At 37.5% G+C, this 22,260-nt stretch overlaps 1 protein-coding gene across 1 annotated transcript in view; it reads left to right on the forward strand.

Moving 5' to 3' along the window:
• Window positions 1-22,260, forward strand: part of FUT9 (fucosyltransferase 9) — a 203,641-nt gene that overhangs the window by 177,351 nt on the left and 4,030 nt on the right. The window lies entirely within an intron of this gene.

A 22,260-nucleotide genomic window follows, 5' to 3' on the forward strand; every position in this document is an offset into this window, starting at 1 on the left:
TGAGACCTCTCTCCTTGGGTTGCAGATGGCCAATTCCCAGCTGTGTGCTAATGTGACCTCCCCTTTGTGGGTTTTGTGGGTCAGGGGAAGGGCATGAGCTCTCTGGTGTCTTTTCTTACAAAGACACTAATCTTATCTGTTCATGACCCCATCCTTACAACCTCATTTAACTATGATCGTTTCCTCAGAGACCCCATCTTCAAATACAGTCATCCTGAGGGGTTAAGACCTCAACATATGACTTTTGGGAAGACATAAACTTTCAGTCCATAAGAAGAGGTAATGGTACATCTGATTCCTTAAAGGATAAATAAAATTAGACCCATAAAAAATGACATAAGCCCTGGCCGGTTGGCTCAGCGGTAGAGCGTCGGCCTGGCGTGCGGGGGACCCGGGTTCGATTCCCGGCCAGGGCACATAGGAGAAGCGCCCATTTGCTTCTCCACCCCCCCTCCTTCCTCTCTGTCTCTCTCTTCCCCTCCTGCAGCCAAGGCTCCATTGGAGCGAGGATGGCCCGGGCGCTGGGGATGGCTCCTTGGCCTCTGCCTCAGGCGCTAGAGTGGCTCTGGTCGGGGCAGAGCGACCCCCCCCCCAGGGGCAGAGCATCGCCTCCTGGTGGGCAGAGCGTTGCCCCTGGTGGGCGTGCCGGATGGATCCCGGTCGGGCGCATGCGGGAGTCTGTCTGACTGTCTCTCCCCGTTTCCAGCTTCAGAAAAATACAAAAAAAAAAAAAAAAAGACATAAGAGGAAGTTAATATTTTTGTTGCTTTGTTGTTATATTTTAGAAGTACTATATGCACTGAGACACTAATATATTTTAAAATCTGTGTCATAGGCAATTCAGGAAAAAAGCATATGACCAAAATAAACTTAAGTAATAAAAAAATTAAATAAATAAAAGTAATTGGAAGAGTTATCAAAAAAAAAGTGGGGGATTAAAGTCTACTGGTTCAAACTGTCAAAGGAAGATGATCTTCATGCTACAAAAGCTTCTCAGTAATACTACCTGTTGCATTAAATAAGTACTAATAACAATGCTTAGCATTTATTTTGCACTTAAAATTGGTTAACAACAGTGCAGTACTTGTATTATTTTATCTAATCCTTTATGTAGATAATCAAGCCTTAACACCAAAACTTAATTAACACAGCCCATAATCGAAAATACATAATCTCTTCTGAAGATGTATGCATAACTACATAAAAAGTCAGCACTAATTTGTACAGAAGAATGGTGTTTTGTCAATAATATTTATATAAAGAAGATTTAAAGAAGAAAATAACACATTAAACAAATAAAAAAAATCATACTCTTAGTGGAAGAAAAGGATCTAATTAAAACAAATAAGGAAAAAAATAAAACCAATAATTGTTATAAAGTTGGATTAGAAAGCAACTTCTTTAACATGTGAACGATATCTCTATCTCACAAATTTAAAAGCACCAATAATACCAATCACCGTTCTTATATGTTAACATGATTTCAATAATTCTAAGCCACAAAAAGATATTTTTCCTATGAAAATTGCAAAAAATATACATATATTGTTTATAAAGACTATGCATATATATCTTAAAGGCTCAATAAGACCAACATAAAAGTTTTAAAACTAATAGTCCCAAAATATCTCAATAAAATATAAAATTGTAAAGTTATTGGTTGTACTCTATTTTAGAAATAATCAAGAAATATGAGGGTAAAAAAAAAAGATATTCTACATAACAGCAATAAGGACAACCAACACATGAAATACCTCATAAGATATAAATATTCTAGACATAAGACAGCACCAACTTCTACTCTGGGATACGAACAACTTTAATAGAACAGCATGTTTTCACTGAGAAGAACAAATACTTTAAATGTGTCACTGTTTTCAAATAATTTAAATAAAAATAATAAAATATTTCTTCATTCCTGGCTAGTTGGCTCAGTGGTAGAGCGTTGGCCTGGCATGTGGAAATCCCAGGTTTGATTCCCAGTCAGGGCACACAGGAGAAGTGCCCATCTGCTTCTCCACCCTTCCCCTTCTCCTTCCTTTTCTATCTCTCTCTTCCCCTGTCGCAGCCAAGGTTCTATTGGAGCAAAGTTGTTCCAGGTGATGAGGATGGCTCCATGGCCTCTCCCTCAGGCGCTAAAATAACTCAGGTTGCAACAGAACAACACCCCAGATGGGCAGAGCATCGCCCTGTAGTGGGAGAGCTAAGTGGATCCCAGTAGGGCACATGCAAGAGTCTCTCTCTCTGCTTCCCTGCTTCTCAATTCAGAAAAATACAAATAATAATAATAATAAAATAAAATATTTCTTCAAAATATAAACCATATCATTTTTTTCAAAGATGAACTTAACAAAAATAATTCTAGTGTATTTTGGAAGAATAAACAAGCTATATACATTTTTTTTAATTATCAAGGATAAATTAATATAAATAATGTAAAACATGATATAACACTATGATCAACAGATAAATCAATGGAATACAATATATATCCTTAAAATAAATCCACATACACTTGAAACTGATAAAGCATCATAAAACAATATACAAAGGAAAGATTATGCAATAACTATTGTTGGGAAGAATTGGTTATGTATTTAAAATATATTAAGTAGTTCTTTGCTATATATAAAGAATGAAAATAATTCTAAAGCTTTTGAAAGTAATGTAAAATCAACTACAATTAAAACAAACTAGCATATTGATTTACCTGATCTAGTTACAAAATAATTTCTAAGTATACACAAAAGGAAGCAAGGGCAGAGATATATATACTTAATTTTAATAACTTTTGTATACCCAAAATGCCAAAAAAAAATCAAAGGACAATTTACCAAAAACTTTCAAACAAATAAATTGAAAAATTGAAGTGATATTATCATTGATAAGTACAACAGATAAAATGTTCCTTCAATTCAGCAAATTAAACAGTAAAAGCAACTTGGAAAATGACAGTGGGCAATCCATTTATAAATAAATATGAATAATAAATAAATAAATAATTTTTTACTGGTTTTCAAAGAAAAGTCAATAAAACAAAACCTTAACATTACACATTTTTAAATCAAATTCAAAAGAAGCACATATGCCTTAAAAGATAATATTCAGTGTGTCTGGATTCTGATAAAAAGAGTTGTTTTCTTTTTTAAGAAAAGATATAAGTTCCTATATCTTTTTTTTTTAATATATATTTTTCTGAAGCTGGAAATGGGGAGAGACAGTCAGACAGACTCTCGCATGCGCCCGACCGGGATCCACCCGGCACGCCCACCAGGGGGTGACGCTCTGCCCACCAGGGGGCGATGCTCTGCCTGCCCCTCGCGTCTCTCTGCCGAAACCAGAGCCACTCTAGCTCCTGGGGCAGAGGCCAAGGAGCCATCCCCAGCGCCCGGGCCATCTTTGCTCCAATGGAGCCTTGGCTGCGGGAGGGGAAGAGAGAGACAGAGAGGAAGGAGGGGGAGGGGGGGTGTGGAGAAGCAAATGAGCGCTTCTCCTATGTGCTCTGGCCGGGAATCGAACCTGGGTCCCCCGCATGCCAGGCCAACGCTCTACCGCTGAGCCAACCGGCCAGGGCCAAGTTCCTATATCTTTTTAAAGGATATATATATATAGGCTTGAAATTTTTCATGATCTTTCATCTAATTTTCCCCTTTTTCTACCTAAATTCTAAGGAAATAATCAGAAATGTTGTCATAGATTGATTGTATATATGCATATTGTGATAATATTTACATTTAAAAAAGTGAAAACATCTTTATGACCAACAGTCAGTGAATGATGAATAAATTATAGTACAATTATATAATAGTGCATTCATATTGATACAATGAAAGGTGATCCTGCCATTAAAAATTAAGATTTTTCTTTATAATATGAGCAAATGTTCACAGCTTCAAGTTAAGTTAAAAATAAAAAAGCAAGACAAAAAAATGACAGCTATTGATTCTCACTATTGTTTTAAAAAATAGCATACATTGCCTGACCTGTGGTAGCACAGTGGATAAAGCGTCGACCCAGAATGCTAAGGTCGCTGGTTTGAAACCCTGGGCTTGCCCAGTCAAGGCACTTCTGACAAGCAATCAACAACTGAAGTAAAGCAACCAAGAGTTGATATTTCTCACTATACCCACCTCTCTCTCCCCTCTCTCTGTAAAATCAATAAATAAAATCTTTTTTAAAAATAGCATACACTTTTGGTATTGAATCTACATAGGTAAATAGTTAAGATTACTAAAAGCTCTATACAATAAAGACTGGAAAAAAAAGACATAACATATTAAAATTATCTCTATGACTGCATAAATTTATTATATTTACGCACTTTCAAAATGTAAACATTAAGCTGATACAAAGATTCAGATTGTCATGAGACCCCCTCATGTCCCTTAACACGTGCAGAGCAATTAAGTTATAAAACATCTCTATTTCCTACTTATAAGAGTTAATGCAGCTTATGTGATGTTCTCTAGGGAGCCATGCTTCATAAATCCATCCAAATTTAGATTTAGAAAATATTATTAATCTCTAGGCCTGGGAGTCAAGTTACCATGTTAATAAGGACATTAGATGGGGTCACCAGTCTCCCTTCCACCCAGTCCTCAGAAGCATCTCCCTGGTAGTCAGGAGGGATCGCAAGCTAGCTGCTTTCACAACTTCCTCCCCAACATACCTTTTGTAATAAAACTGTTTTTGGAAGATTAAAAAAAGAAAGAAAGAAAAGGAAACCCACTCAAGTCACAGTGTTTACTATGAATTGGAAGAAAGTAAGACCAATCAATGTCAGTGATAACAGTTAGTGGTTCGTTATAATAATCCAGGAAATAAGTGATGCAGGCTTAAAGAATGACGTGACAATAGTCAGGAGAAAGAAAGTGAGATGGAGTAAATACTACAGCATTTTAACTGACTAAACGCAATAACTGACTAGCTGTTAGGTTAAGGGAGTGGGAGGAATAATTAATGATTTCCAGTTGGAGGCTTATGCCGGTGTATGAATGATACGGCTATTTGGAGAAATAGGGAACCCAAGAGCAGTGTTTGGAAGACTGAAGGTTCTTTAACAGAAGATACAAGAACCATGATTATGTTTAAATTCTAATGGAAAACAACAATTAGAGACATAGAAATTGAAGATTTGGGGGAAGTCAGGAATAATAAGTGAATGTGTTTACTTACATATTTAGATTCCAGAATTAGGAGGAGGGATCAGCCTTCAGCGGGAAGACAGTTGTCTTTTCCATTGTGATGGGAGAGGAAGAAGCAAGTGTAGTATTCTCTTTTAATCTAGTCTCTACTGATGGCCTCCATCTTCTCTATCATGTTTGCCAAATATGGCTCTATTTTTTTGAGCATTCAGGTAATAATTTTCTAAATATTTAGAAAAGTATTTGTCACGCTGGCCAGATAGCTCAATTGGTTAGAGCTTTGTCCCAAAATGCAAAGGTTGCGGGTTCAATTCCCCATCAAGGCACATACAGGAATAGATGGATTCTTCTGTCTCTCCCCCTTTCTGTCCCCCTATAATAAATAAATTTAATTTAAAAAGGATAATAAATAAATTTCATTTATTAGGAATGAAATCAGAATGATAAAGCTAGATGACCCTTGAGGATGGGTCATTTAGGCTACGGAGAGAGATGTCAATAGGGCCAGTTTAATTGTGCAATACAATAGAAGTCCTCCCCTCTATGGGCTGGAGTATTTGTATCTTTAAAATAAAGGGTTTCTCACTCATGAATTTTTTTTTACTTCTAGATTCCTTCTTTCCACCTTTCTTCTAATATCTTCGCTAAGTATGTTAATCAATTAGTTCATTTTCAGATTATTCAGTAGCCAGTTGATTAAACTTGCATCTTTTCTACAATCTTTTTAGCCACACTTTTATCATATCTCTTAGACTGTTGTCTCCCTCAGGGCTCATCCTTGCTATTTTAATTCTTATTGGCCTATTCTTTTGTTGTAGATTTCACTTGAAGTTTCAGAAGCTCCTCATTAATTACAGAGATATGTTTTTATTTAATCTCTGTAAAGCTGGTGCTAATTAGTTTAACATGAGTTCAAAAGATGATCAGCCTGAAAAAATTGGGGCTGATCCAGAAACCGTTGTCATGGCAATGCCCCATCTAACACAATGTTTACTTCTACAGTCAGATTTCTTTTATTTCTGCAGTATTTTTCTTAGTATCTGTATCTGTTCATGCCCTCTGGTATGCATGACTTGTTTTGGTTCTGTTTTCACGACTGTATGAGGAAGAATTTTATGTTGAAGGTAAGGATGAAGGAAAGAGCCAAGGAAGGTAGAGCAGTTTGTTTCTCATGGATTCACTCCCTTGCCAGTGAAACTGGACTACAGGTTCTGCTGTTAGTAGATAGAGGACCAGAAATGGCAGGAAATGTTCTGGGAGAGATATAGTGTCTCAGCCCAGTCAAAGCAGCTGAAGAGACCAAGTTTGACTTAAACAGCCCATTTTCCAACTGCAATGTACGGTAAACCCCAAAACTCTGGCACCCTGTGGGTTGGAGTTCAGGGAGAGCTGGATTTAGGATTTGAGGCCCATGTATTCAATGGGTAGGAGCAGAGACGAGGCCACATCAAGTGGTTCTCAGACTTGTGGGAGTCAAAAGATGAAGAAAGCCAGACAGAGTGGAAGGGAACTGCTCCTGCCAGACAATCTGGGTGCAGGTGACTCCCACTGTCTTTTCCAGACATCACTGAGGGACACCTTGAAGGAGAGAAGTTTCCAGTAGCAAGACTGAATTATCATGATATGGTCATTAAAACTACATGACTTTATGTAGTGGTCTGGTGAAATCTAGGGAATTTGGCATATAAAATTTGTAGAGAAAAAATTATTTATTCTGTTTTTAGGCTAGAAGAGAAACTTGTAAATTCTTTAGAAATATTAACTGATGATATAATTAAACACACTCTAAGATATAACTGAAAGTTTATTTAAATTATATTTTTCTCTACTTTTATTGTTTTGGGACAACTTGGGCTATTGAGGCAAGTTCATTTTTAAAGCTGGCTTAATGAAGTAGCATATGAAGAATTCATCCGAATGAGAGTGTGGCTATCAGAAACACAGCTATCAGACGGGCTTGGATTAGCCATTGCAAATGTGTCAGTAATCTTTAGTATTTCTTGATTTGCGTTATAAACACCCCAATAATAAAAACAAAGCTAGACTTCCCCCCATTTTCATTCACCCCTCCCTCCATGCTCTCTTGATGACAGTAAGAGAATTATCTAAAACTTTTAGCATTCTGGACCCACTGTTCTTGGTCACTGATTTCCAGAATAAGAGCAGAGAGGAAGTATTAGTGAATCTAGTTTGTTCTAATAAACAACTTTCACAGTAATAGATATTATAATAAAAGAAATATTTATTCTGAATTCTTCACAACTGTAAGCTGGAATCTACTTTTCAACATGTATTTTATTTATTTATTTATTTATTTATTTATTTATTTATTTATTTATTTTTGTGGCCAGAGACAGAGAGAGTCAGAGAGAGGGACAGACAGGAAGGGAGAGAGATGAAAAACATCAATTTTTCATTGCAGTTCCTTAGTTGTTCATTGATTGATTTCTCATATGTACCTTGACCGAGGGGCTATAGACTGAGTAACCCCTTGCTTGAACCAGCAACCTTGGGCTCAAGCTGATGAGCCTTGCTCAAATCAGATGAACCGCACTCAAGCTGGCGACCTCGGGGTCTCGAACCTGGGTTCTCCACATCCCAGTCCAACACTCTATCCACTGCGCCACCGCCTAGTCAGGCTCAATGTGTATATTTAAAGCAACACATTTTGGAGGCTAGCTACTAATGTCCAGATCTTGATTGACCACTTCCTGTGTAACATAGGACAAATAGATGCACATTGGTTTCCACATGTGTAAAAATGAATATAATTGTAATATATGTTTCAACTGGTCATTGTACGGCCAGTAGTCATGGCCATCACAGCCGCCTGGCACATGCAAGTTCTCATTAGATTCGGACTGACAGTATAGAAACAGTGGAGCCGAAAACTGATGGGTTATTTTTTTTATTCTAGCCTCGTACCCGGCTGGTGAGTAAAAACACACAGGGCACCAAAACCCACTCATTCAGTGCTCACAAAGCTACTGACACATCCAGGTTTTCCTAGAATAAAAGGCCCCCAGTAGCTCAGTCACTTCTAGTTCCCCATCTCTTTCTTTCTGCACAAACTGGCTTCCCCTTCAGCACCCCTCCATCTTGGCTGCTTCTCTGCAAAAACATGGCTTCTTACTCTGCAAAACACATGGTCTCCTCCTTCCTCCTTCTTCCTTCTTAAAACTTTTTGGCATGAAAACCCTTCCTCCAGCACACATTAGCATAACAAAGCCCCTTCCCAAGCAGGAAGGTAATTAGTAGTATCACCTGGCAGTATTATTCACATGGGCTGCACTATTTTTAATAAAGTGAGCACAAAAATTACATGTTACAAACTTATTTGCCCAACATTTCACTTCTTTTGCTCACTTTGCAATCCACACTACAGGCATTCCTAAGTAGGGAATTAGGCACATCACACAAACAAATTATAGCAACAGCACAAGTCATACAATTTCAACAATTACAAAGGTGCCCTTCACCATGTCTCTCTGAGCACTTCTCCCAAAGCGCAAAATGTCCTCAGAGCTTCTCTCCAATGGGATGAAAAAGCTTCCCATTGCAGGGGGCTCCAACAGACCTGCCCCCTCCTCCATCACAGTGTCTCACATTTTCCAAAAGCCTCATGTCCATCCAACAAGGGAGCCAGTGCCCCCTCTGGTCGCAGCCCAGAAATCAGTTCACACACATGGGGCCTCAGGCCTCCCCCCTCATCCCTCCCGTCCTGTTCCAAAGAGGAACACGTGGCAATGGCTGCCAACATTTCCACATTTGCTCCAGAGAGCACACTGCCATCCACCTCTATGTCCCAAAATTGCAGCAAACCTACTAGGGGCACAGTAGGAACTCCTTGATGCTGGGCTATTACCTTCTAAAGTCTGAGGGCAGCAACTTCAGCCTGATTATCCTCATCCTCAGAAGAGGAGCTGGAAATGCCAGCTCCCACCGACTGAGATCCACTCCGCCGGCATGGCTCCATCTTAGGCTCCTGCGGCTGCTGTCTCTTGGCAACTTCCAGGGCAAATTGCAACTCACACACCTGTAATTCCTTCTCCAGAGACTGCTCCATTTCTAGGCAAAACTCTTGAACCTGGTTGGCCTCCTTCTCCAGCGCTTACTCCAGTTCCAGGATCTGCACATCTTTCTCCCGGAGCCATTTCAACTCCTTCCACTGCTCGGTTTGCAGGCCTCGGGCAGCATCTTCCATAGTGCTCTCGGTTTGTTCTCTAGCAAAAAACACTCAGCCCACGGCCCCTAAAAGGACAATTATGGGGAGCCATAACAGCAACCAGTCCTCTACCCCACCCCTCAAGGGTGGCAGCTCCATACCTATCTGATCCGAATCCTGCCACAAACTATGCCAAATGTATGGCTAGAGGCCACCGCCATCATGGCCATTCACATGCAGGTTCTTATTGAATTCGGACAGACAGAGAAACAGCAAAGCCAAAAACTGGTGGGCCATTCCTTTTATTCTAGCCTCGCACGTGGCCAGTGAGTAAAAACACACTGGGCACCAAAACCCACTCATTCAGCACTCACAAAGCTACTGATACATTTGGGTTTTCCTAGAATCAAAAACTCCAACTAGCTCAGTCACTTTTAGTTCCCCATCTCCTTCTCTCTGCACAAACTGGCTTCTCCTTCAGCACCCCACCATCTTGGCTGCTTCTCTGCAAAAAACATGGCTTCTTACTCTGCAAAACACATGGTCTCCTCCTTTCTCCTTCTTTCTTCTCAAAATGTTTTGGCACAAAAACCTTTCCTGCAGCACACATTAGCATAACAAAGCCCCTTCCCAAGCAGGAAGGTAATTAGCTGTATCACCTGGCAGCATCATTCATGTGGGCAGCGCCATTTTTAACAAAGTGAGCATAAAAATTACAATTTTTCAAACTAATTTGCCCAACAGTCATTATGGGATTTAAAGGAATTGGTATTTGTGAAGTGCTTAGAATCATGTTTGGCACATAGAATGTGATACATACCTATTTGTTATTTGAACAAAAATATTTCTTTTCTTAAGATTAAATGATAAAATCCATGTAAAAGTCTTAGCCTGGTGCCTGTTGAGCAAATGCTCAATGACTGTTAGCCACTGGGTCATTAAAAAGCATTTGTTTATTGCAAGGATATGCCAACCATGACTAGACACTAGGAATTAAATCTTGAGGAAGAATACACAATGTCTAATATATGTGCCTAGTTATAGCCTAACAGAGATGACATCATTAATCAAGTAATCACACAAATATAGGTAAACTTGTTACTTTGGTTAAGTGTTATGCAAAAATGACACATGGTACTAGGAGGCATGGACTTGGGACATTTGATTTAGTCGGGTAAGAGTGTTGGGAGGCTGCCAGGAACCCTCCATAAGCACTTGTCACTGGAGCTGAAATTAAAAAGTGAAAAGGAGAAAATCAACATAGAGAGGAGGGCATCTGATCCAGGGAACAGAGAGGGGAGAGCCGGGGCAGAGACACAGTGCACAAGGTCAAGCATGACAACACAAGGAATGCAAATGGGAGCTTGGCATGCACTCGGGCTGGGGGCAGAAGCAGGGTCTCCAGTATCCAGGGCTGTGGGACCCACATTAAGGCTTTTTTACTTTACTTTAAATGCAGTTGGAATTTATTGAAGGGCTTTGAACAGAAGCACAACGAGTGATCTATAGTTTGAAAAGATCACTCCTACCTAGTTCAGGGATTATTGAAATTGAATGCATGTCAGAATCACTTGAAAGATTCTTTAAACTAGATTCCTTCATTCCACAGTTTCTGATTCCATTTGTCTAGGTCTCCATGGGAGAATTTTCAGTCCTAACAAGATCCCTGTTGATGATGGTGCTGATGCTGTCATTCTGAGGACCACACTGAAAACCACTGGTGTACTATACTGTGACTAAACTAAAAGGATCAAACCTGAGTGCCAGGTGGACCAGTTAAAAAGAATGTCAACAGTCTATACAAGAGATGATAGATGTTTGACCTATGGAAATGGAGAACAGTCAATCATCTAAGGCAGGGGTCCCCAAACTACGGCCCGCGGGCCGCATGCGGCCCCCTGAGGCCATTTATCCGGCCCCCGCCACACTTCCGGAAGGGGCACCTCTTTCATTGGTGGTCAGTGAGAGGAGCATAGTTCCCATTGAAATACTGGTCAGTTTGTTGATTTAAATTTACTTGTTCTTTATTTTAAATATTGTATTTGTTCCCGTTTTGTTTTTTTACTTTAAAATAAGATATGTGCAGTGTGCATAGGGATTTGTTCATAGTTTTTTTATAGTACGGCCCTCCAACGGTCTGAGGGACAGTGAACTGGCCCCCTGTGTAAAAAGTTTGGGGACCCCTGATCTAAGGAATACTTAGGAGCAAAATTGGTAGGATTTGGGGCTGGGTCAGATACAGATTTGAAGGAAACGGTCATATCAAGGAGAATCCACTGGGTTAATTGCTCTAATTTGTATATGAAAGGAAGGAAGTCCCATCTTCAGAGTAAGGAATGCATAGTCAGGCCAAATTGAGAGGTTTTTTAAAAAGGCTTTAATTGATTGGCTGCTATGGGCTAAAACGTGACAATAATCACAGAAAGCACTGGTGCTGACTGCCAGATATGGAGAGTCTGTTAGCCTCCATGGAAGTCTGAAAGCAGATTCTGGGAAAATGCCATAAGAAGCAGTCCTTGGCTGTTTGTGGTATTCCCTACGGGCAGGCGGTGCTTGGGCCAAGTTACTCCTGGGCTCTCTGTCAGATCTGATTGTTCCAGGCTCAGCTGAAGCCCATAAATAGAGCTTCTGATTTGAATAAAGACAGTGATTAAGAAGTAGTGATTACAAGCAGAGAGAGATAAGAGAGCAGATAAAAGATCAAACTGAAAAGGTTAATCCCTAAATTGTAAAGGAAATTTCAAAGGCTATGAATATGTAAACTGCCCAAAATGTAGTTGGCAGTGCAGGGAACAAGCAGCTGGAGGCTTGTGCCCCAAAGGAAGCAAATGTCTGAAACAAAGTGAAACTGGAGGTGGGGGGGGATACAGACAGAGAGAGAGACTTTTTTTTTTTTTTATTTTTTTTAAGAAATTTAGAGGTAGTATTCCTAAAGATGAAACTGCTGCAGATATAAGGGAATTCTATTAAAGTGTCAAAGTGTGTTTGGAGGAATATTCAGGAAAAGGATTGGTGACTGAAACTGGCATATGTTGGTGGCAGCTTCTCCAGTGTTTGGAGGAAGTAAAACAGGCTTACCCCTGGAAAAACAAGAGACCTTTCCAAAGGTCTCTGAGAAAGTTTCACAAACACTAATGTGATAGCATTCCAGAGATCAGTGTGTTCTTGCCAAAATGTAAGTGGCACCTTTCCCAAAGCCAGGAGGCCTCTGGCTTAGCATCCAATGGGAGAATTGTGGGAACTCAGAGCAGGAATGCCCAGGAGAAAGGTATAGTGCAGAGAAAAGTAAAAGCAAAACAAAACAAAAAAATACTCCCCAAATAAATAAAACTGGGCAGTTTAAATTATAGTATCCAGAAGACTTTTGCAGAATCCCATACTAATATCCTGGCATAAAAACACTATAATAATGAGATGGGGAACAAATTGGTCTTGGAGCCAGCCTAAACAGAGGACCAATTGTTCATTTAGGTACACATACCACCAAACACCTAACCTCTGGGTGGAGTCTGTGGCTTAACATGCAGTGAAGAGAGCTGTTCGCTGTTTTGATAATCAATATAGAGTTAATTTTAATCCGAGTAATTATGGGGAAATATTCAAATCTATACTGCATATCCTGCAGAAAGAAAACAAAGAGGGGAGAGATGATCAGATTTTTTTAATTATTATTTTTGCTTAATTAAGGTTTTTATGTGTTCATTTCAAGCACTAAAAACAATTATGAAGCTTTTGGAACTGAAGGAATACCTGAAGGAATACCAAGCCCAGGAAAGCAAAGTTCTGAATAGCTCTTAGGACTCAGCAGAGTGTACAAAATTGCTTTCTTAGGGAACCCCACTGTGATTAATCAGATCCGACATTATTCCCTCTTACCCCTTCCACTTGAGGGTCAAAGTCCCAGAGAGAAGCGTTTAAATGACCGAGCTCCCTGCTCAGCACTGGTTAGGAATGGGGGAGACAGCATTCTCTGCATCCCAAGGACTGCACACAGGACAGGAGAGGTAGTGTTCCAATAGGAAATTGGATGTTATCATCGGAAGAAGAGAGAACAATGGACAGGCAGTAAAAGCCAACAAATACCTGTTATAGAATTTTTCTTTTTTTAATTTTTTGATTGATTTTAATTTATTGTGTTTACATAGATTCTAGTACTGCCCCGAATGCATCCCCTCTCCCCCGTATTCCCCTCAACATCTCCCTTGCCCCTCTCCCCATAGCGCCCTCCCCCTTCCCTTCAGGTTTATCCCATCCTATCATCCCCTTTCTCTCTGTCCTCTTTTCCTCTGGTCCCTTTGATCTCTCCTCTGTCTCTACGCCATTCCTCAGTTCACATTGTTCATTGGATTCCTCAAATGACTGAGGTCATATGATATTTTTCTTTCTCTGCCTGGCTTATTTCACTTAACATAATAGTCTCCAGGTTCATCCATGTTGTCGCCAAAGGTAAGATTTCCTTCTTTTTCATGCCCCCATAGTATTCTGTTGTATATATGTACCACTGCTTTTTAATCCACTCGTCCACTGATGGACACTTGGGCTGTTTCCAGATCTTTGCTATTGTGAACAATGCTGTTCTCCTTTTGAAACAGTTCTATGGTGTTCTTAGGGTATATTCCTAAAAGTGGGATAGCTGGGTCAAAAGGCAGTTTCATTTTTAATTTTTTAGGAATCTCCATACTGTTTTCCACAGTGGCTGCACCAGTCTGCATTCCCACCAGCAGTGCAGGAAGGTTCCCTTTTCTCCACATCTTTGCCAGCACTTATTCTGTGTTGTTTTGTTGATGAGCACCATTCTGACTGGTGTGAGGTGATATCTCATTGTGGATTTAATTTGCATTTCTGTAATGATTAGTGATGTGGAACATTGAGCATTTTTTCATATGCTTATTGGCCATCTGTATGTCCTCTTTGGAGAAGTGTCTATTTATTTCTTTTGCCCATTTTTTGATTGGATTGTTTGTCTTCCTGGTGTTGAGTTTTTAAAAATTTCTTTACAAGTTCTTTATAAATTTTGGTTATTAACCCCTTATCAGACGTATTGTTGAATATATTCTCCCATTGTGTAGTTTGTCTTTTTCTTTTGTTCTTATTGTCTTTAGCTGTGCAAAAGCTTTTTAGCTTGATATAGTCCCATTTGTTTATCCTGTCTTTTATTTCACTTGCCTGTGGAGATAAATCAGCAAATATATTGCTTCAAGAGATGTCAGAGAGCTTACTGTCTATGTTTTTTTCTAAGATGTTTATAGTTTCACAGCTTACATTTAAGTCTTTTATACATTTTAAGTTTATTTTTGTGAATGGTATAAGTTGGTGGTCTAGTTTCATTTTTTTGCAGGTAGCTGTCCAATTTTCCCAAAACCATTTATTAAAGAGGCTGTCTTCACTCCATTGTATGCTCTTACCTCCTTTGTCAAATATCAATTGTCCATAAAGGTATGGGTTTATTTCTGGGTTCTCTGTTCTGTTCCATTGATCTATATGCCTGTTCTTATGCCAGTACCAGGCTGTTTTGAGTACAATGGCTTTGTAGTATAACTTAATATCAGGAAGTGTGATACCTCCCACTTTATTCTTACTTTTCAAGATTGCTGAGGCTATTTGTGTTCTTTTTTGGTTCCATATAAATTTTTGGAGTATGTATTCTATATCTTTGAAGTATGTCATTGGTATTTTAATTGGTATTGCATTGAATTTATAAATTGCTTTGGGTAATATAGACATTTTAATGATGTTTATTCTTCCTAACCATGAGCACGGTATATGCTTCCACTTGGTTGTGTCTTCCTAGATTTCTTTTATCAATGTTTTATAATTTTCCAAGTACAAGTCTTTAATCTCCTTGGTTAAATTTACTCCTAGGTACTTTATTTTTTTTGGTTGCAATAGTGAAGGAGATTGTTTCCTTAATTTCTCTTTCAGAGAGTTCATTGTTGGTGTATAAAAATGCCTGATTTCTGAGTATTAATTTTATATCCTACCACCTTGCTGAATTCATTTATCAGGTCCAGTAGTTTTTTGACTGAGACTTTAGGGTTTTCTATATACAATATCATATCATCATCTGCAAATAATGATAGTTTTACTTCTTCTTTTCCAATTTGGATGCCTGTTATTTCTTCTTCTTATCTGATGGCTGTGGCTAGGACTTCCTAAACTATGTTGAATAGGAGTGGTGAAAGGGGGCACCCCTGCCTTGTTCCTGATCTTAAGGGGATTGCTTTTAATTTTTGCCCATTGAGTATGAAATTTTTGCCCATTGAGTATGATGTTGGCTGTGGGTTTGTCATAGATGGCCTTTACATGTTGAGGTATAGAATTCTTTAAGTATAATATGCTTATAATCTTTTCTAAAAAGACTGATCTCATGAACAACTGAAAGACCCTGACCCTTATATTCATATATAAATCTTATTATATATTTTGTCCAGAGATTATTAATAATAAGTTATGTTTTGAGTATAGAAGATATTGTATGTAATGAGTGTGTGGTTGCACATTAATAATTTGCCTAGAAATCAGAAGATATCTTTTACCTCAAGATAGTTTCAGGTATGATAAGAGCTCTGATTCTTGACCAATTAACAGGAAATAATAACATAATTACAAATACCTAATTAAGTGCATTCTATGGTCGAGGTACTCTCAGGAGCACTTTACAAATTTTATAATATATTTTATTTCACATGGAAAAAGTCACAATGTGGCATATGTGGTAATATATTTTTTTTTCTTTAATTATTTCTAATGTTAGTCCTCCTACCAATTGGTCAATAATCCATTTCGGTCTTGGGGGTTAGTCTGAGTTTATCTGAAGATCTGAAGATCCCCAAGTGGACCTAAAATTCTATTCGAATAGTCTATGACCTTAATCATTTTTACCAAGGATAAAATGTCTCACCCTATCAGAAATGGTTTGTGCACCTAAACAACAAATAGAAAACACGTGTACCACACAATGATTGTCAAACACATTGACACACGAACTCCTAAGGGCATAAGGGAAAATCTCTTCCAACCCCGCATGCCTGCTAGTGTGAGACAGAGAGGTGAGTTGAACAGGTAGGCGGTGGCTGCAATCTAGGAATAGTCCCTAGTGGCAAGTTACAAGCCCACTGTCCTGTTCTAGCTTACAGTTGAAGGCAAGTATTGGGTTCTATTCTATAGATACCATCGTTTTAAAATCTCAAACAAGGACTCAAAACACACACACCTACAACCAACAAAAATTTAAAATAGAATTACCATTTCTTGAAGAAGCCACCTATTCTTCTTGGTTTCACAGTTCTCTCCCTAATACCTTGAAGTATAATTATCGTTTGAGAAGCACAGGTCAATCTTTTGCTACTCCAAACTCTCTTCCATTCCTTAATGCTCAGAAGAGCATACTTAAAGTATGCCTAAAGGTCATCTTTTAATGGAAAATAGATACCAAGTCTTTTCAAATAGTACTTTTATTAAAGATTCTGTTATTTTTAATGCTGACGTCTTTAAATTACACATTTTCTTAGTATTTGAAACTATGAAAAATAATTTTAATAGTTTAATTATGCAATTTATTGTTACAATTTTCTTTACACTATACCTTGATTGCTGACCCTCCTGAGAGCTGGAGTGGCATGGCCATGGGTGTTTTAAAGATAGGTTCTATTAATGAATAGTTCAAGATATGTTGGATATCCAACTAAATTTTAATTATGAGGAGTAAGTGAAAAGGTTACTAAGTAACTGCCTTTACTGTTTAGTAGTTAACCCTGACAGCAGTAAAAAATTGAGGAGAGAATGTGTGTAGAGATTTAATAAGAAGAACCTCAAGTAATATAAAACGTTCAGGAAGCAAGAATACTGAAAGGCACAGAGTGGACAGAACATTGTTTCTGCCTGGTGACCAGTTCTTTTTCTTTTGACCAAAAGAGGGTCATGGGAGTAAAATGTATAGATTGATGTAGGTCCTGACTGATGGTTCAGTGGATAGAGTGTCGGTCCAGCATATGGACACCCAGGTCAATTCCCAATCAGGGCACACAAGAGAAGTGACCATCTGCATTTCTCCCTCTCTTTTCCCCTCCCATAGTCAGTGGCTCCATTGGTCCAAGCATGGCCTTGGGCACTGAGGATGACTCCCTTGGAGCACATCAGTCATAGGTGCTAAAAATTGCTTGGTATCTAAGCAACGACCCAAAATGAGGTTTCTAGGTGGATCCTGGTTGGGTTGTCCCCCATTCAGGGCACATGTAGAAGTCTGCCTCACTATCTCTCCTACTCTCATATAAAAATAAATAAATAAATAAATAATAAAAAATAGATTGATGTCTTTTTTATTATTATTATTAAGTGAGAGGCAGGGAGGTAGAGACAGACTCCTGCATGCACCCACACTGAGATCCACCCAGCAAGTCCCCTTCCCCAATAATGCTCTGCTTATTTGGGCCACTGTTCTATTGCTCGGCAACTGAGCTATTTTAGTGCCTAAGTGATCCATGGAGCCATCCTCAGTGCTTGGGGCCAACTCTGCTCAATCCATTCTAGCCACGGCTGTGGGAGGAGAAGAGAAAATGGGGGGGGGGCGGCAGGGGTGGAGAAGCAGATAGTCGCTTCTGTATGCCCTAACCAGGAGTTGAACTCTGCACTTCTATACACTGGGCTCTCAATCTACTGCTGAGCTAACCAGCCAAGGCCAATAAATATCATTTGAGACATGATAGAGAGGCAAAACTGAGAGATCTTGTTCATCTAGTGACAGAAATATCTGTATGTCAATCTTAATGGTAGTTATTTCGTAGAGAAAGAGATGTTAAATGTATCAAGAAAGCAACTAATTTTATACACACATACACACACATATTCACTCATTCATTTCGGTTTATACATATAGTTACCAAGCATTTTACCTTGCACATAAGTTGGGGACTCAACATTCATTTGTAAAGCATACAACATTCATTGAGCACCTCCCATACTTGGGTGAAGAGGATACAGAAGTGAAGACACAAAACCCCTCATGGAGCTTACATTTGGTATCTCCAAGAAAGACTGCAATCTTTTTTTCCTGCCACCTCAGGAATCAGTGAACATAAAGTATAGTTATCAAATGCCCAGATTCTGAAGCCTGATGGTTTGGGTTTTAATGTGCTCTGCTATTTACTAACTGTGTGAATTTGGGCAAGTTTCTTAACCATTCCAGGCCCCAGATTCTTCATCAATAAAACAGGAATATAATAAGGTAATACATGTGGTCAAACCTATGTGTATATATATCAATGTATCTGTATATTAATGTAAAATGCTCTGATCAATGTTTGGCACTAATAAATACCATATAAATATCAGGTATTTTTCTTGTTAAGGGAAAATAACCCAAATTTAACTCATAGGTAAATAGTTCTTTATTATAGAGAAAAGGGTACAAACCAGGACTATGAAGACAAGAAAACTTGAGGTGTCCAATGTACCTCAGTGGACTATTAGTGTTTATATTATTTGTTTAAAAAAGACCATGGAAGGTAAGAAAGAACATAACTTAATGGTTAAGCTAGTGGCATATCTCTGGCTCTCGCTTTCCTTACTCATGAAGAAGAAGTGATAAAAGATTTCCTTGACAAAAGTTCCATGAGAATTAAAGGAAATGAGGCATGCAAGGTACTTGGCCCAAGGCCTAGCTGAGAGTGAGCGTTTGTTAAATGGTAGTTATTAAAATCATAACCTGATTACATTAAATTAACATTATCTAGATAGTTTTGGCTCTTGCATTTCAATTCAAGAAGAATTTAAGAAAACCATCAGTGAGAGCACTTCTAAAAATCACAAATATTGGTCTGATAGGGGGGAAAAAGCCAATATTATGGGGCTTAGTCAAATCATATATACTAAAGATGAAAGTTACTCTATTAAAAAAAGATCCTCCCAGTAAATTTTTTTAATCTGTAGATCCCAGGATCTGGAAAAAACCTGAGATATTTTCAGTTAAATTTATAAAGTTGGGTCAAATGTAACTAAACTTCTTTTAACCTATTCTCAAATGGCATCATAATATATTTTTAATACTTTTATTGCTAAATTTTTGAATTTCTGTATCTGTGTTCATAAGTGAAATATAACTTTTTTAAGCTTTTTATATCTTCCTTGGTAATAAGATAATAATTGGCTTTATATAATAAGTGAAACTTCTTTACTTATTTTTTCATTTTCTAGAATAATTTTTTAAGTGACAGTAGTATTCTCTATACATTCAGTTATGGATATCATTCCTGCAAAACTGTCTAGGTCTAGTATTGTTTTTAGTTATCATTTATGAATTTCATTGTTATTTAATTACAGTTTCTAATTAAAACTGGCATTTTTCTATTTATGTAGAAATACAACCATTTATTTAATAATTTTTTCAAATTTATTACTGTAAAATTGTTTCTAATAGTTATTTTTAATTTTTTTGATAATCAATATTTACTTATTTTTTTGATATTAAAATTTATTTTTTATTATTCTTGCCTGAAGTTTACCTTAGTATTTTTCCAGTTTTTTGAATTATATAATTAACATAACATGGTATTAGTTTAAGGTGTACAAAAAATAATTTGTTATATGTATATATTGTGAAATTATTACCACAGTAAGTTTAGTTAATATCCATCACCTTACAAGTTATATGTGATATTATTTTTCTCAAATTTTTTATCTCAATTTCAGTGATCTCTAGCCATACTTTAATTTTTTATTTCTTATTTCTTTGTACCATTGTTCTTTGTCCAACTTATTGAGTGAAAATTTTGTTAATTAATTTCCTGAAAACTGTGGAAACTTATAAAATTTCTTAGAAGTACTGTTTTAACCACATATTATAAAATTTGATAAATAGATGAGATTTCCTTCATATTCCTTTATGATTTTCTTGATTGTTCAAGTGTTACTTAATAGTTCCTGACATAATTAGTATTTTCCTTTTTTTGTCCTTTGTTATTCACAGGTCTAAAGTTAATTCTGACAGTCTCAATCTTTGATTCTAATAATTCTCTTCTAGCTGTGTGTCCAGGATACAACATCTAGAAAATTTGGACTCAGAAAATCAAGCTTTCCTACATAGACAATAAGTTCTTGTTACTTAGTTAGTTAGTTAGTTAGTTTGTTTGTTTGTTTTAAGTGAGAGAAGGGGAGATAGTGAGACAGACTCCTGCATGTGCCCCAACCAGGAACCACCTGGCAAAGCCCATGTGGGCCAGTGCATGAATCAACCGGCTATTTTAAGCACCAGAGGCTAACACTGGGACCACCTGAGCCACTGGCTATGAGAGGGAAAGAGGGAGACAAGGGGAAGAAGGAGGGGGAGAGAAGTATATGCTTGCTTCTCTTGTGTGCTCTGACTAGTAATCAAACCCAGGATGTCCATACTCCAGGCCGATGCTCTATCTACTGAGCCAACCAGCCAAGGCCAAGAATAAAGCACCCGAACAGGGATTCATAAGTTTTAAGGAAAACTACATAACAAAAAATCAAATGTTTGAAATGTTCACATAAATTTAGATAGTTAAATGAAGAGTAGTTTCTTACTTTTTTAAATTAAAATGTCTAATCTACACTAGTTTTGATGAAGATTTCAAAAAATTTTAATGAATTTCATTTTGGGTAAGAATTTCAAAAAAATTTTTTTAATGAATCTGAAATTGCAAAACCATACTATTTTGTTGAAAATAATAAGTTTCAGAAGGTTTGTAAGAATTTGGTTGAGACGGTTTTGCAAACATAGTACGTATTTTATCGTGTTTTATTCATAAGAAGGCATGAATGGCACAGTGGAAGAACCTTAACAATACTTCTATTTTAAAAATTAAAAAGCCTTGGCTCACCATTTTTTAGCTGTAATCTGCTAAAATTCCTAAGATCAGTATTGTTCTCCATGTAATTTAATTCTTTTCTTTTGAAATTTTATTTATTGTTCTTTTTATATTATAATACTAATATTTTAATGTTAAAAAAATTATTTGTAATGCCCCAAAACTGCATAAGTGAGAATGTTGTTCTAATACCAATAGGGTATTTGATTATCACATCCTAGGAGATATTAGGTATATTATTAAAAGCAAGCAAAAGAATTGTAAGAAATAAAATTTTTAATTAAACAACGAGAGGTTTTTCTTCTTTTTTATATTTCATTTATTCATTTTTTAGAAAGAAAGGAGAGAGAGAGAGAGAGAGAGAGAAAGATCAAGGGGGGGGGGGAGCAGGAAGCATCAACTCCCATATGTGCCTTGACCAGGCAAGCCCAGGGTTTCGAACTTTGACCTCAGAGTTCCAGGTCTACGCTTTATCCACACTGCACCACCGCAGGTCAGGTGAGGGGTTTTTATTTATCCGATTTTTGCACTAGTACACTTACTAAAAAACAAAATCAAAACAAAAACAGATATCAAAATAAGAGTACCATTTTTTGCAGGATGTCTATCCTGTTGCATTTTTAACAGTGAATATAAAATTATACCAAAAAAACTAAAACATACTCCTTTCCTTTTAAAAGTTGATTTGTTATTGAATTTCATCTGAGCTACAAAGTTATATTGCAGTCTCAAAAAGTAACCTTAGCAAATAAGTGGTTATATTAACTAGGAAATATTCACAAGCCCTCTGTGGTTTCAGAAGACTAAAACTTTAGTCATAGCTTCAGTATGACAGTCTTTGTTGTGCAGTTCTCTACAAGCAAATAAAGATATAACAGGTAAGGATGGCATTGGAAAAAAAAAGACTGTAACTTGGCTTGAAGATAGCTGGTACATATATAACAAATCCTGGCTCCTTTGTAGTACTTCGGAAAAGCTTTCATTTAAAAGCAGTTTTCTTGGAGAAATGAAAGCTCTGTTTCTCTCAGTGGTTTGATAACAGTAAGCAAGAAAATTCAGTTGATTTTGTGAGTAGGTATATTTTAAGATTTACTACCTGCTTAGTTCAAAGTTTACTTATGAT

Source organism: Saccopteryx bilineata, chromosome 1, assembly GCF_036850765.1.
Source record: "Saccopteryx bilineata isolate mSacBil1 chromosome 1, mSacBil1_pri_phased_curated, whole genome shotgun sequence".
NCBI classification, from domain to species: domain Eukaryota; kingdom Metazoa; phylum Chordata; class Mammalia; order Chiroptera; family Emballonuridae; genus Saccopteryx; species Saccopteryx bilineata.